Consider the following 13,591-nt stretch of genomic DNA (forward strand, 5'->3'; position numbering starts at 1 on the left):
CAAAAATAAAATGATCGTCATCGTGTCATAAAGATATGCTTTGAAAGAATTAAAAAAAATAAAGTAAAAATTTCTCCAAAATATTTAATGAATCAACTGGAGACGAAGGTGTTGCCGAAATTCAATCCATCAAACTCCATAGCCAATCTTATTTATTTCTTGTTCATGGTCTTGCTGTCAGTAGTCCTAGTCTCCTTAGGTGACAGGGGTTTCTTATCTTGATTATCATGACTAGTCACGAAGGTCTCCCCGAAATTCAGTCCATCAAACTCCAAACCCAATCTCATTTCATTTTTTTTCATTGGCAGAGATTTGTGATCTTCATCACTTCTCATCACTTTGTTCTTTGTCGATGCTTTGTTATGCATCAACCAAGAAGTGAAAAATTTCTCCCCAAAGAGGATTTCAGCACCCCTAATTTCGAAGCTACTGAACAGAGAATTCATTGTGGAAAATGTTGTTATTAATTTGTGAAATTAATTTGATCAAATCCTAAAATGAGCCCTTGAAACTTGAAATAGAGAGAGTATTAGTAGTAGTGCTAAGTACGTAGGTAGGCAATAATAATATTTGAGTTTGTGAAAGAGGAAAGGGGCAGATTTATAGAGAACGAATCTACTTATAGTTCCTTATTCCTTTTAGGATTAGGATTTATAATAGTACTGATTTTTGAATTAAATTTGAAAAAAAAATGATATATATACATATATCTGATACTATTTTAGTTTAAATCATACAAAATAAATAAAATAAAATCTTAAAAAAATTCGAAAAGAACTAGATATTGTCAATACATTTTCATTATTTATTTATATATAAATTAACAAGCCCCTTTCGTCAAAAATAAAATAAAATAAAATAACAAGCCCCTCGGTTAAAAAAAAAAATTGAAGATATTTTTTCTTATATTTATTTTATTTTTTTTTATAAAAGAAATAAACGGAAGGTTAACGTCAATCGTTAACTTCCTAGAATTTTTTAACTTTTTTTTATTTAGAATCTTTAGTGTATAATCGATCCCCTCCATAATAGGATTTGATTGTCTATCCAAGTACCAACAACCTTTTTTGCGATATTTTCTCCTTTTTTTAAGACTCTAAATCAAAACCTTCTAAAGAATAGGATCTGTTCAACCGGTTCCTTTTCAATTTCAGAATCTGTAAAATCGATGGCCTACACACCCATGATATCTTTTTCGTTTTCTTCATCGCCTACACACTAGAACTGCACTTCGACACCACACCCTTTCTTCTAAGCTTTCTCTTTTGACCGATTCCCCACTCAACGCTCCCTTTGTGTAAGTTTTTATTTTTCTACCCTGCCCCTTTGTCTCTGATTGAGTCACACTTTTTTTATTCTTATGTGTAGTCTTTTTTTATTAAAGACATATGACATATTTTGTGATTATTTTGATACTGTAGCTTCAGATGTTCCAATCCGATGGTAATCGAACTCCAATAAAGAAAACAGTTTTTCATAATTTTATCAAAAGAGAGGAGAGACTCCCTGGTACGATAACCTTTGTCGAACCGTCACAGATCTTCCTCTTATTGAAATGGGTGTCAGTGGTGTCACTAGCAATCCAATGGTATTTATTATTTTCCTTCTTTCTATCATTATTGTTCCTCACTTAGGATTAGGAACATGCATGCACAAATCTCACTTCTTTATTTGCAATATCTAAACAGGACGAAAGGGTCAACTCCAATTATTTTATATTCTTTATTGAATTTTGTCTGATGGGATTACCCCTAATCTTCTTTTTCGTCTATTTGTTTCAAGCAACCCCCTAACATGTTTTTTTATAATTTATGAAAATACCAGATTTTCCAGAAAGCAAATTTATCTTCTAACACCTACAATGACCAATTTAGGTATAAGATATACTAATATAATATTCTTTGCACTATAAGAATCAATAACTTATTCAAATATATCAATGGAAAATATAAGTTGCGCAACCAAAGAAGCAATGTCAATATTTCAAATGATATTTGCTACATTAAAAAAATGAAAGAAACCTAGATTTTGGGTGATATCACATTGGCATAGATGCTTGTTGACGATTAGAATAAGCTTGAGGCCTCTGGGCGAAATGGTCTCTCAATAGTAACCAGTGTTGCTTAGTTCTTTGTCGGTAGGGTTGACACTCTTATTGATAAGTTGGTTTAGAAGATTGGAACACATGAGGTCCTTGATCTTCCCCGAAAGGTGAATTATTTTTATTACTTGTCATTCAGTTTTTTGAGTGTGGAATTGAGAAGGTAGAAGAATTTGCTCACATATTTCTAAATAACGTAGTTTGGCTGCAGTAGCTCAAGCGAGCCGCCTTAGCTTACTAACTTTACAAGAAGAAATTTTCTAGCCAGTGACTCTGTGGTGGCCTCCACCCATTCATCTCCTTCTCTGTCATTATAATCTTCTCATAATCTGGTAATTCTTATTATTCTCTTTGTACCAATTTTAAATTTTTCAGTTTTGGGTCAAATGGTAAAGTAGGAATTTTAAAGTAAACATTGTATGAAAGTAAAATATTATTTATTTTTCGTTTAAGATTGATCGTTTATACTCACTTACTCCTTTCATTTTTCAATACTAATGTTTTCTTATGTTAACTTTATAATTTTCAGGTAAGCTTATTTTTTTTTTTTCTTTCTAGAGTTTCAAAAGTTGTGGTGAGAAGATTGAAGCAGTTGCTTCCAAATTAAGTTCCATGTTGGTATGTACACATGTCAATGTAATTAAAGTAAAGTTTTATTTATCTATTATAGTAATGTTACAGTATGCTGTACTCATTTATTGGCTGTTAAAATATGCTAAATTATTTTTATTAACATTTTTTTTTTGTAAAGACTTTCTCATCTTCTTTCTTTGTTTTGTTATTTATGTCTATGGATCTAGAATGAATGAAGAATGTAAAATACAAACACTTCACCATTTCTTTTAATTACCAGAATTTAAGAAATAGCCATTTTTTTTCTTTTTACAAGCACTTTACACATATATTACTTAAACTATCGTTTTCAAATTACTACCATGGTTTCAACTATTTCCAATCTAAAATAAATATTATTTAATTTAAAGTTATTTATGATATATATATTTTTTCTTAAAAAAAAATATAACCTAAAATAAAATTAATCATACGTGCCTTGGCACGTAATATCTACTAGTATATATATATATATATGGAACACTTCTTAATGGGTAATACCCATTGATGGGAACTAAAAAAAATTAATAAGGTAATAATACAATAACCTTTTTATGGAAAGTTTCTAAAAATTATTTTTTTTTAAAAAAAAAAATTATATTTATTTTTTTATAAAATTGGAAATAATAATTACAACTAATAATTTGAAAAAAAAAATTATAAATTATTTTTAAAAATTAATTAAATTTACTACTTTATTATTTTATGAAATTATGAGTTTATTAATAATTTATTATTGTAAAACTAAAAATCATTTACATGTATATTAATGTGTTTTTTTTATTAGAAGAATAGGAGCTTGATTGTGGAATCCAATTGTCTTAATATTATTTATATTCTTAAAAATAAAACGCTACAATACTTCTTAGTTCTAGATTAACCATCCAATGATTTTTTTGATATTACCATGAATCATTCTCCTAGAATAACTAATGAGGTGTTGTTCATTATTTATATTTTTAAGATTGGAAGATGATAAACTTGTCTAGGGATCAAATATAATTTTTTGTGTTGAAATTCTTGTCTTGGCAATTGCCATTATTCAATAATGTTTATGACACTTTTTTCTTCCTTCATTTTTTTTGTTAAAATTTTCTTCATTGGTTTTGTTTTTATAGATTTGGTAAGCTCAAGTATTTAAAAAAAAAAAAAAACATATAAATAATTGTTAATTATTATAAAATTAAAGATTTTAGGTTTAAAAAAAAATCTTATACATTTTATGTGCATTACAGTTTAAATCTTAAAATTATTATTTTTTTATTTTCAGTAATGCAATTTAGAATTCTAGTATGAAGAAATTTTTTAAAAAGATAAATATACATTTTTTTTTTCTTTTTAATCTTTAAAATGATTTTTATTAAAAAAAATAGTTTGTTAATTTTTTTAGTTGTGTTTTATTTTTTAAATAACAATTCCATTTATAAATTTTTTATTTCTATTAATAGTTTTATCTATTTTAGGAATATAGAGAATAACAAAATAGGAAATATTAATTTTTTAATATTTAATTAATGATTATAAATATCAACCATTAGATATTTGATCCAATGGTCAAGAATAAAATACACATACATGGGTAATACCCATTAAGAGTATACCCATATATATCTTTATATATTAAAAGTGCCTATCTAACGGCAATTCTTGGTTTAACGATGTTGTTTTGTTTCCTCCATTAACTTTAACAGAATATTCCCAATTAATTTATATTATTTTTTTAACAAAAATTTATTCAAAAAAATACACCTTTCGTTAACATAACATTATTTTATTCAAAAAAACACACACATTCCGTTAACATCCTAAAAATAACTAATTATGCTAAAAATTAGGAGAAGAGAATGAAACAAATTGTTAGACTTATTAGTTAAAGATAAAGATAAAAGGTATAAAGTTAACGGAATGCTATTCGACCTTTCCATGATATAAAAGGTAGAAAGTTAAAGGTATAGAGTTGCCGACATGATCGACCGGGCGCTTGAGAGGGGAATCCATTTTTATTCTTTTCGGTGTTTTGTTGTTCTTCATTACGTTATTGTTCTGATTGGCTGGTGGTTACTGTGTTTGCGGGATTTAAATTAGAATATGCGGCGAAATGGAAAATTGATTATTTGTTTTAATGTTTGGGTTGATGAATTAAAGTCACTCCAATTTTTGTGTTTTGTTTTGCGACCACCGTCTTTGGTAGCTTCGACAACGGTGTTCTTTGGGCGAGTTGGCATTTTCATTTCTTAGAACTGGCCTTAATTTTAATTTCAAGTTCTTAAATTTATGTTGGTATTACTTTCATTGGATAATATATATATATAGGACTATTAGAAAGCGAAAACTCAACTTCAATACGTGTAGTTGTAGTGTTATATCGTTAAGCAAATAACTAACAACCACTGAAAGTCTGAAATGGTTTATTAATTTAATAATTTGGATTTGGCATTATTCATATCATGGAAAGGTCGAATAGCATAATGTACGGAACTGATAAAGTTTCCGACGATTTAGAACTAACCACCTTCAGAAGAGTAGAAAAAATGTATAAGCTCTACTCCGATTCAACTCTTAAACACAAAATCGTACTTTAATCTACAATTTCTTTTAGGCAAAAAATATAATTGAAGGGAAAGACAATAAAATGGTGCAGTGTAAGAGTCTCGATTTCTGATTCTTCTATAGTCGGTTCCAATGATTTGGAGAATATGGGTTTGGCACAAGAAGTATGGCTTCAAAAGTTATTTTGTCAAGTTACAGGTTAAAGTATATTAAGTATAGAGAGGTTTTGTGATCATATGTGGTTTCATGTTGTATTCTAAAAATGAATGATAACTTTATCACGATTCACGAAAGTTTGATGTTTGTATTATATAATAAATTATTATTTTTTATTTTTTTTGACCATATGACAGTTTTATTTATTAATTTTAATTTCTACCATGCACTCATATATTTGTGTATTTTTTCATTCTATTGTATTTTTGTTACAATAATATTTTTGTATTGTAGAATGATCATTTATAGGAGGCTTCAATTTTAAAAGTTCATTATTTCAATGTTTAGGACTAATTGGTTCTTTACCTTATTAGTGATGTGTTTCAAAATAGCAACTAAAAATAGCAACTAAAGACTAAACTGACATAGCTATCATCTTTGTAAGTTTAAGTTATAGGTGTTATTTTTGATGATGAAATTTCTATTATCCAATTCAATCTTATTATTATTCTTTACTTATCTTTCTAATTTGTTAATTTACGTGATATTATTTATATTTATTCTTCTAAAACAATTTTGAATATAGGAATTTTCCCATGAACAATTTGTCCGACCCATGGCCCCTAAAAATAGGGATTTTAAACAAATTAGAAGTATTGTATGTAGTACGGATTGTAAATAATTCCATTTATCTATTTCACTGAGATAAATCCTAATTTTTTTCTTTATATTGCTTACTTGACAGTGGTATTACCAATTGTTGGGTTAGTGGAGAGATTCCTTCTACCTTTGAAAATCTCTAAAATTTGCAAGAATTGTATATATACTATTTATTCTATGTACCCTCTCATGATGATATGACATGATTTAAAATAAGTTTAAAAAGTTTGTTGTCGAATTATAAAATGATCATCTTTTATTTACCAGTTATTTCCTTTTTTCTATAACTTGTGTAGATGGGCATTAGATATTAGACTTACAGGCAAGATATCTGATTTCATAGGAAGTTGGTCAAATCTTACTACCTTGTAAGGCAAGGTGAACAAATATCTGTATTTTGATGATGTTGCAATATCTATATCCTTATTAACAATAGCTTACTACTTGTTTGTCTTGATGCAAGGTTTCCTAAGGGAATACCATTCTTTACTAAAACTGTGAGAGTTAACAGGACCCAACAGAAAGCTAATAATCTTACCTGTGAACTATATATATATAAATATTTATATAGGCAGTTGAAAGATGTATTTACTGCAAGCTCTTCTCTTTGATTTATCATTGATATGAAGTCTCTTTCAATCTTCTAAGTGTAATATGTTTTAATCATAATCATAAGTACAGTTCATAAGTACTTCTAATATTACCAATTTTTTAGTATTATTAATAACAATGTGTACATCATAAGTTTATATATATAATATGGCATTCTTAAAAAGTCTATTTTTATAAAACAAATAATAAAAAATAATTTACAATTAGTTACCGAATTTTTTTAAAAAAATCATTAAAACTTAAATAAAATTAATATTTACGTGGCTCGCCACGTAACTTTCATCTAGTATATATATATTTACTTATATTTCCTTGTGTGTTTTATTTTTGAACAGCGTCTTTTGTGTTTTTTTTTTTTTATTATTTTATTTGAAAGATACAAGAGAATAAACAGGGTAAAATGAGGTTGCAAAGATTTAATGAGAATTTGAAACACAATTATTTCAAAGCACCTCTTCATCAATTCTTAATACTTGTTGAGCAAGGCTGTGAGCTGAAACATTTAAGCTTCTAGGGACGAAACAGATTGTTACACCAAAAAAGTGTGATAAAGAAGAGATAATTTTCCAGACTTTATAATTAGAAAGGCGGGTCGAAAGATCCCTATGCGTCTTGAGAATCTTGGAGATGAGCACTTGACAGTCTAAAGCAACATTTTCAATGGGAAATTTGATATTATATGCTTAAAATTAATTTATCCACTAAAAATATGCTAGCATATTTTGCATCATGCAAAATATACTCACACTATTTTTGTATCCAATTTTACCCCTAAACAAATAAAAACCAAACATCCATGTCTCTCTCTCTTTCTCCGGCATTAACCCCGACCTAGAACCCCTACCGTCGAACACACAGACCCAGAACTTCAGTCGCAAGGCCTCGCCGTCATCTTCTCTCACGGCCTCTCTCGTTTTCTGCATTTTTTTCTTCTGGTTTACCAATTTTTTGCGATATTTTGCGATATTTAGCGATGTATTTGCAATGATAGAACAAATCTGAGGTCAGGGATGAAGTTTAGTGATGATTTGCGATATTTAGCGATATTTCGCGATGTTTAGCGATGATATTCGCGATGTGTTTCGCGATATAGTGAATTGGAGATGTTTTCACGATTTCGCGACGTTTCGCGACATCTAGCGATGTTTAACGACATCGTCAAAAATAAAAAAAAATGTAGAAAACAAGCGCTGTTGTGAATTAAAGACATTTAGAGATGTTTCATGATTTCGCGATGTTTTGCGACATTTAGCGATATTTCGCGATATCGTCAAAAACCAGAAAAAAAAAATGCAGAAAACAAGCGAATGGGTTTCGCCGGAAGTGGTGCGGTGGTCGTGGGTTGTCGGGTGCTTCTCGTGGGTGGTCCGGTGGGGTTTTGATGGGAATGGGTTTGGAGAGTTAGAGAAAGAGAGAGAAACGAGAGAGTTAGAGGGAGAGTGAGGGTTTGAAATGATGAGGTATTGTTGGGATTAAAGATATTTGGAGGGTATTATTTTTACAATTTTTTTAAGAAGCATATAAAAACAATTGGGAAATTCTACAATGCACCCCCTTAAAATGGATACATTGATGCACCCTTGTTTGTTTTAGCACCCGAAATAATTTTTTAGTCAAATTTTTTCTCAGGTCGTATATGTTATAGTTATTTAAGACATCCTACAAAATTTTAAGAAATTTGAAAAAGTTTAATACGCCGAAAACTACGTTCAAACAGTGTGTTGCACGCGTGACTATTTTATTTTATACGCGTGTAAAATATACTGTTTGAACATTGTTTTTTATATTGTAAATTATTCAAAATTTCTCAAAATTTTGTAGGTTAACTTAAATAGCTATAACGTACATGAATATGAAAAAAAATTAGACTAAAAAATTCTTTTGAATGTCGAAACAAGTCAAGGGTATATCAATACATCCCTTTTAAGGAGGTGCATTGTAGAATCACCCAAAACAATTTATGCTTTTTTTTAAGTATATAATGTCAAATTTTTCTTTTTAATTGGAAATTTAACTGCATGCCACTAGTTTAAACCTCTTAAAAGAGCCTCTGCTTCTGCATAAATGGCAAGTCCTGAAATTGTAAAAGAGAAAAAACCCGTTGTAAAATTATTATTGCTATCTTGAATCACTACATATAGTACTAATCATGATCTAATCATTTAAACTACATATATAATACTAAGGTACTTTAAGATTTATGCGTAAAATACACATAGCCATATGTTATGTATAATAATCTCTTAACTGTGAGGATAGTTGATTGACTTACATGATCTACGTGAACTATTAAAACCAAATTCAGTCCTAATTGGACTAAACGAGTTGTTCATTAGTCTAAGTGAGTGAGGTTGGTGTGAACTCATTTTGACTCTGAAATGGTGTGAATTTGATCTGAATGAAGTCAAAACTTGGACTGAATAAGTTATGAACCTATAGTGTGATTTGTGAACTGTGAAGCTCTCCAAACTAGGTTCGAATGAGGTCTAAATCGTTTGACAAAAAAAATAAAAATAAAATAACATGAAAAAGATTGTAGCATCAACAGTTAATTTTAAGAGCACTTATATTCAATTTTATCAACCACTCAGAAGACACAACAGTAGAAACTGTTGCAGTAGGTTCATTCAATCTCCTAGTTTGAGCACTCAACTATTGTGCAAGATCAGTCGCAGAAAACTTTTTATTTTCCAAGCACTAACAGCAATTTAATGGTGAATCATCGAAGAACAAAAGAATTAGCAACGAAACAAAACAAGATCGTGTCACAGAGACAAGACTAAAACACTTAAAACTATATTATAGAGACAAGACTAATAAAACACTCAAAATCATGTCACATAGACAAGACTAATTGAAATAATAAAAAAAATTGAATTGCAATAGTAAAATACAATCCCAACCAAGTAGCACAACCCAAGGAAGGTCAACGGGCCTAGCCGAAGAAAAAAGACAACCTCTTGTAATTATAGATTTAAGAGCGAGAAATCCTAATTCTTTTATATAAAGTTAGTTTATAGATTGAATAAAATTTGAACATTTTATTATTAATTTAAAAAAAAAATAAAAAATAAAAAAATCAATTGAAATACTGCTATGTGTAGAAGAAATAACTATTCTCTGGAGATAGTAGGAAAATGATTGCCGCCAATTAAACATAAATATCACAAAACTAAAGGAATTCAATTGCATAAAACAAAATTTATAATTAAAAATGGTGGCAGTGTCATAAAAAATAACAAGGTCGACCTCTTATTTACATCCAATAGCAACTTAATTTGTAGTAAAGTCTAAAATAAATAATAATGTCGATAAATAATATTTATCTAATTATTAAAATTTTATTATGAGATTAATTATAACTTTGTACCTAGTGTAATTTAAAGGGTAATTTTTAGTTATATACGTAATTACTAAAATTATCTTACATATAACGATAAAAAAATAAAATATCCTATATATGTATATGCTTACCGAAAATTCGAAAAAAACTCATAACCAACCAAAAAAATGGCAACCCAGAATTTTCAGGCAACCATCGTTTGCCCAAAACGGTGCGCATCACACCCTTACCGAGCAATATATATTCATCCCAAAAAAAAAAAAGAAAAGCTTCGATCAACCAAATCCAAACTCTATCGTCGAAGCTTCGAAATCATAACTCGATCGATCGTCAAAGCTCTCCAATCATGTATGTGGAACCTGGCAACTAAATCCACCATTAAAGCTACTCAAAAGCTTCAATTCTTTGAAATCAAACAAATTTAAACAATCTCAAACTAGAATTTTGCACTGTTCGAATCTCCACCATTGAAGCTCTTCGAACAACTCAGTCGAAGCTAGTGGACCGCCATTAAAATTCGTCGAAGCTCTCCACCATTAAAGCTACACAAAAACTTCAATTCTCTGAAATTAAACAAACATAAAACATTTAAAAAGAAACTAACAAGTAAACTGTATTCTGAAATAATGAACTTAAAAATAAAAAGTAATACATCGGTATTACTTTCATAATATTAAAAACAATAAAACAGTTTCTTTATTCTAATATAAAGCTATATAAAAAAGAATGATGAAATCAAAATAGAAAAAACAATTAATTGCAACAAATAGGAAACCATCATTATGTTGATGAATATTCTATGAACATAGAATCTCTTTTGTTTATTTCTTTATTAAATTAAATCCAACATAGTTTCTATGGTGGTCAAGAAAAGGGGCATTAAGGCACAAAACTCAGAAAATAACATATATAATTGCTTAATCAAATCAAAAACACATAATCATAGATATATCCCCAAGCAAATATTCACCCATAACATCATTAAAAAGAAACTAACAAGTAAACTTTACTTTTAATAATTAAAAAAATAATTTTTTTAGTAACTTATGGAATTGGTTAGTATATTTAATTCTGTCTAATTAAATTTAATGTTTGACTTAATGTAACTTATATGATGTTTAAGATACTATTTGGTTTATTTACAAGTTATTTTATACATCTATGAAAATAGTTTATAACATATGTTTATTTATAATTTAATCTTGTAACATATAAAATAAAAAAAAAACTTTTTAGTAACCTATTAAGTTGTTGATACATTAAATTTTGTTTAAATTTAAAGATTAATTATTTATTTGTTAAAAAAATATAAAAGAAACTAAAATGCTACATTTGATCTTGGAAATCTTCTTTGGTGAAGGAGAAAGATATATACTTCTCACATATTAAAATGATCATCATAAAAAAAAAAAAAATTACAATGATGTAACTCTTAAAACCAAACAATTATTTGTGTAGTAAAAAATAATTTTTTTTAAACTTGCAAAAGAAGAAAAAGAGAGATACATGAAGTTGGAAATTTATTATAAAGTTTTTTTAAAAAATAATAAAATGAAAGAGATATTTAGATGTCATGTATTAAGAGAAAAAATATAAAATAAATAAATGAAAGTCAGATTGATAGTTGAATAAAAAAAATGACAGTTATTTTTAAATAATAATAAAAAATTATGAAAGAAAGAAAGAATAATGAATTTTATCAAAAAAAAAAAAAAGAAAGAATGGTGAATAATGCACCAGTGACGAGAGAAAATGCCGAATATATATGTATATGTAAATAACTTTCGTTACTTTTATCAATTTAAATTAATATGGGTATCCTTATAAATAAAATGTATTTTACGTGTTTGAGTGTAGTTTTCTCTAATTTAAATCTCATGTCTAAAGCAGGCCGGCCCAGGCCTAAGGCCCCCAAAATCTAGTTTAAGTGTTGGTTGTTTGGGCTAAATTTAGTATATATTTTTGAGGAAATTACATTCTATACTCTTTTTATATTGTCCTCTTTTATTTTTACTTTCTTTTTTAAAATCTATCATTTTTACCTTTTTTTTTAAATATTGTATCAATTTTGCCCCTGTCACTTCAAGATACTCTCTATGTGATTCTCTTATGTAAGGGTATTTTAGGTACAATACATATAAAAAGAGGTATGTTTCAAATAAATATAAAATTAGAGGTAAATTTAATTAATTGATGAATAAAAAAGGTATTTTTCAACTTACCCCTATATTTTTTGGTAAATTTACAAAAATACTGGAATTTTAGTTAACTTTTACAAAAATATTGTCACACGATTTTTTTTTCAAAAATATTGTATTTTTATAAAACACCAGTAAAATACAAAACAGAACAATTCAAAACAACAGTAGAACAACTAAAACATATTAGTAGAACACCAGTAAAAACTTAACAAAGTATATTACAGTATGAAATTTATAAAAAAATACAGTAAAAAAGTAAAAAATATCACCTGACAGTATATTTGTAGAAAAAATGATAAAAGTTAGTATACTATGTAAATTTACCTTTTGATTTGATTAGTCTACTAACAATTATGGGATATAATTGTGTACAGCTAAAAAAAAATAAAAATGGTCTGATGGGTTGGCCCATATAAAAGACAAAAATAATTAAAAGTAAAAAAAAAACAAAATAACTATACTCTTCTCTTTGTCTTGTACCAAAAGAAAAGAAGCAAAGAAAAAGAAGGACCAATCATCACTACAGCCTCCAACGAAACTAGATGATTTTTCCTCTTCTTTTCTTTTTTTCTTTTCAAACAAGAAATAAAGATTAAAGAAAAATTAGAAAATCTAATCTAGAAAAAAATATTTGTATTCAAATACATTAAGGTATGTTAAAATTTATATTTTTTTCTTTAGATGGTATATAACCTGTTGAATGATTGATTATTAGTATATTATATATTATTAATATTATTATGTTATTTATATATATACTTTACAGCTTATTAGTTTAAGAAGTATTTAGAGTTAGTTAATTAGTATTAGATTTTTTTTTGGGCAAATATATATATGTAATATGTATTATAGATATTAATATAATGATGTATGTAACTGAAAAATTAATATTTATTTTGTTTATTCCAGTACACCACACCATAGTATAAAAAAAAATAGGAAAAAAAAATTATATTTATTTATATATTTTATATTATATAAATGGTTGAGGTTGAATCCTCTTTTCTTTCCAGTGAATGGTTTGAATGATACCATTTAATTTATTTGGTATCTTGATTTAAAAATTGTTTTTTTAAATTATTTTTAATCTTTTCTAAATTTATATGATTAATATGATTTGCATAATTATAATTCTTTTAATTGTGTATAAATTTATTCATTCAGTTACAATATTTTTTATTTATTAAGTCATATAATTTTTTTAATGTTATAGGTAATGACTACTAAAAGAAAATACAAATCTAGAGCTCTAAAGAGGAAAGAGAAATCAAAAAAGGAAGTTTTGCTCAAAAAACAGGTTGATTCCCTCAGCAAGTATTTTGGTAACAATAAAGTAAAAACATCTATTACGAATGC

General features: G+C 27.3%; 1 long non-coding RNA gene across 1 annotated transcript; it reads left to right on the forward strand.

Annotated features, from left to right (window-relative positions):
* The first annotated feature begins 1,049 nt into the window (after positions 1–1,049).
* On the forward strand, positions 1,050–2,795 carry LOC115717148 (uncharacterized). Its single transcript, XR_009687976.1, has 2 exons — positions 1,050–1,297; positions 1,422–2,795. It is a non-coding gene; the product is annotated as an uncharacterized LOC115717148 (long non-coding RNA).
* The last annotated feature ends 10,796 nt before the right edge of the window (positions 2,796–13,591 follow it).

This window comes from Cannabis sativa, chromosome 5 (genome assembly GCF_029168945.1).
Source record: "Cannabis sativa cultivar Pink pepper isolate KNU-18-1 chromosome 5, ASM2916894v1, whole genome shotgun sequence".
Classification (NCBI taxonomy): Eukaryota; Viridiplantae; Streptophyta; class Magnoliopsida; order Rosales; family Cannabaceae; genus Cannabis; species Cannabis sativa.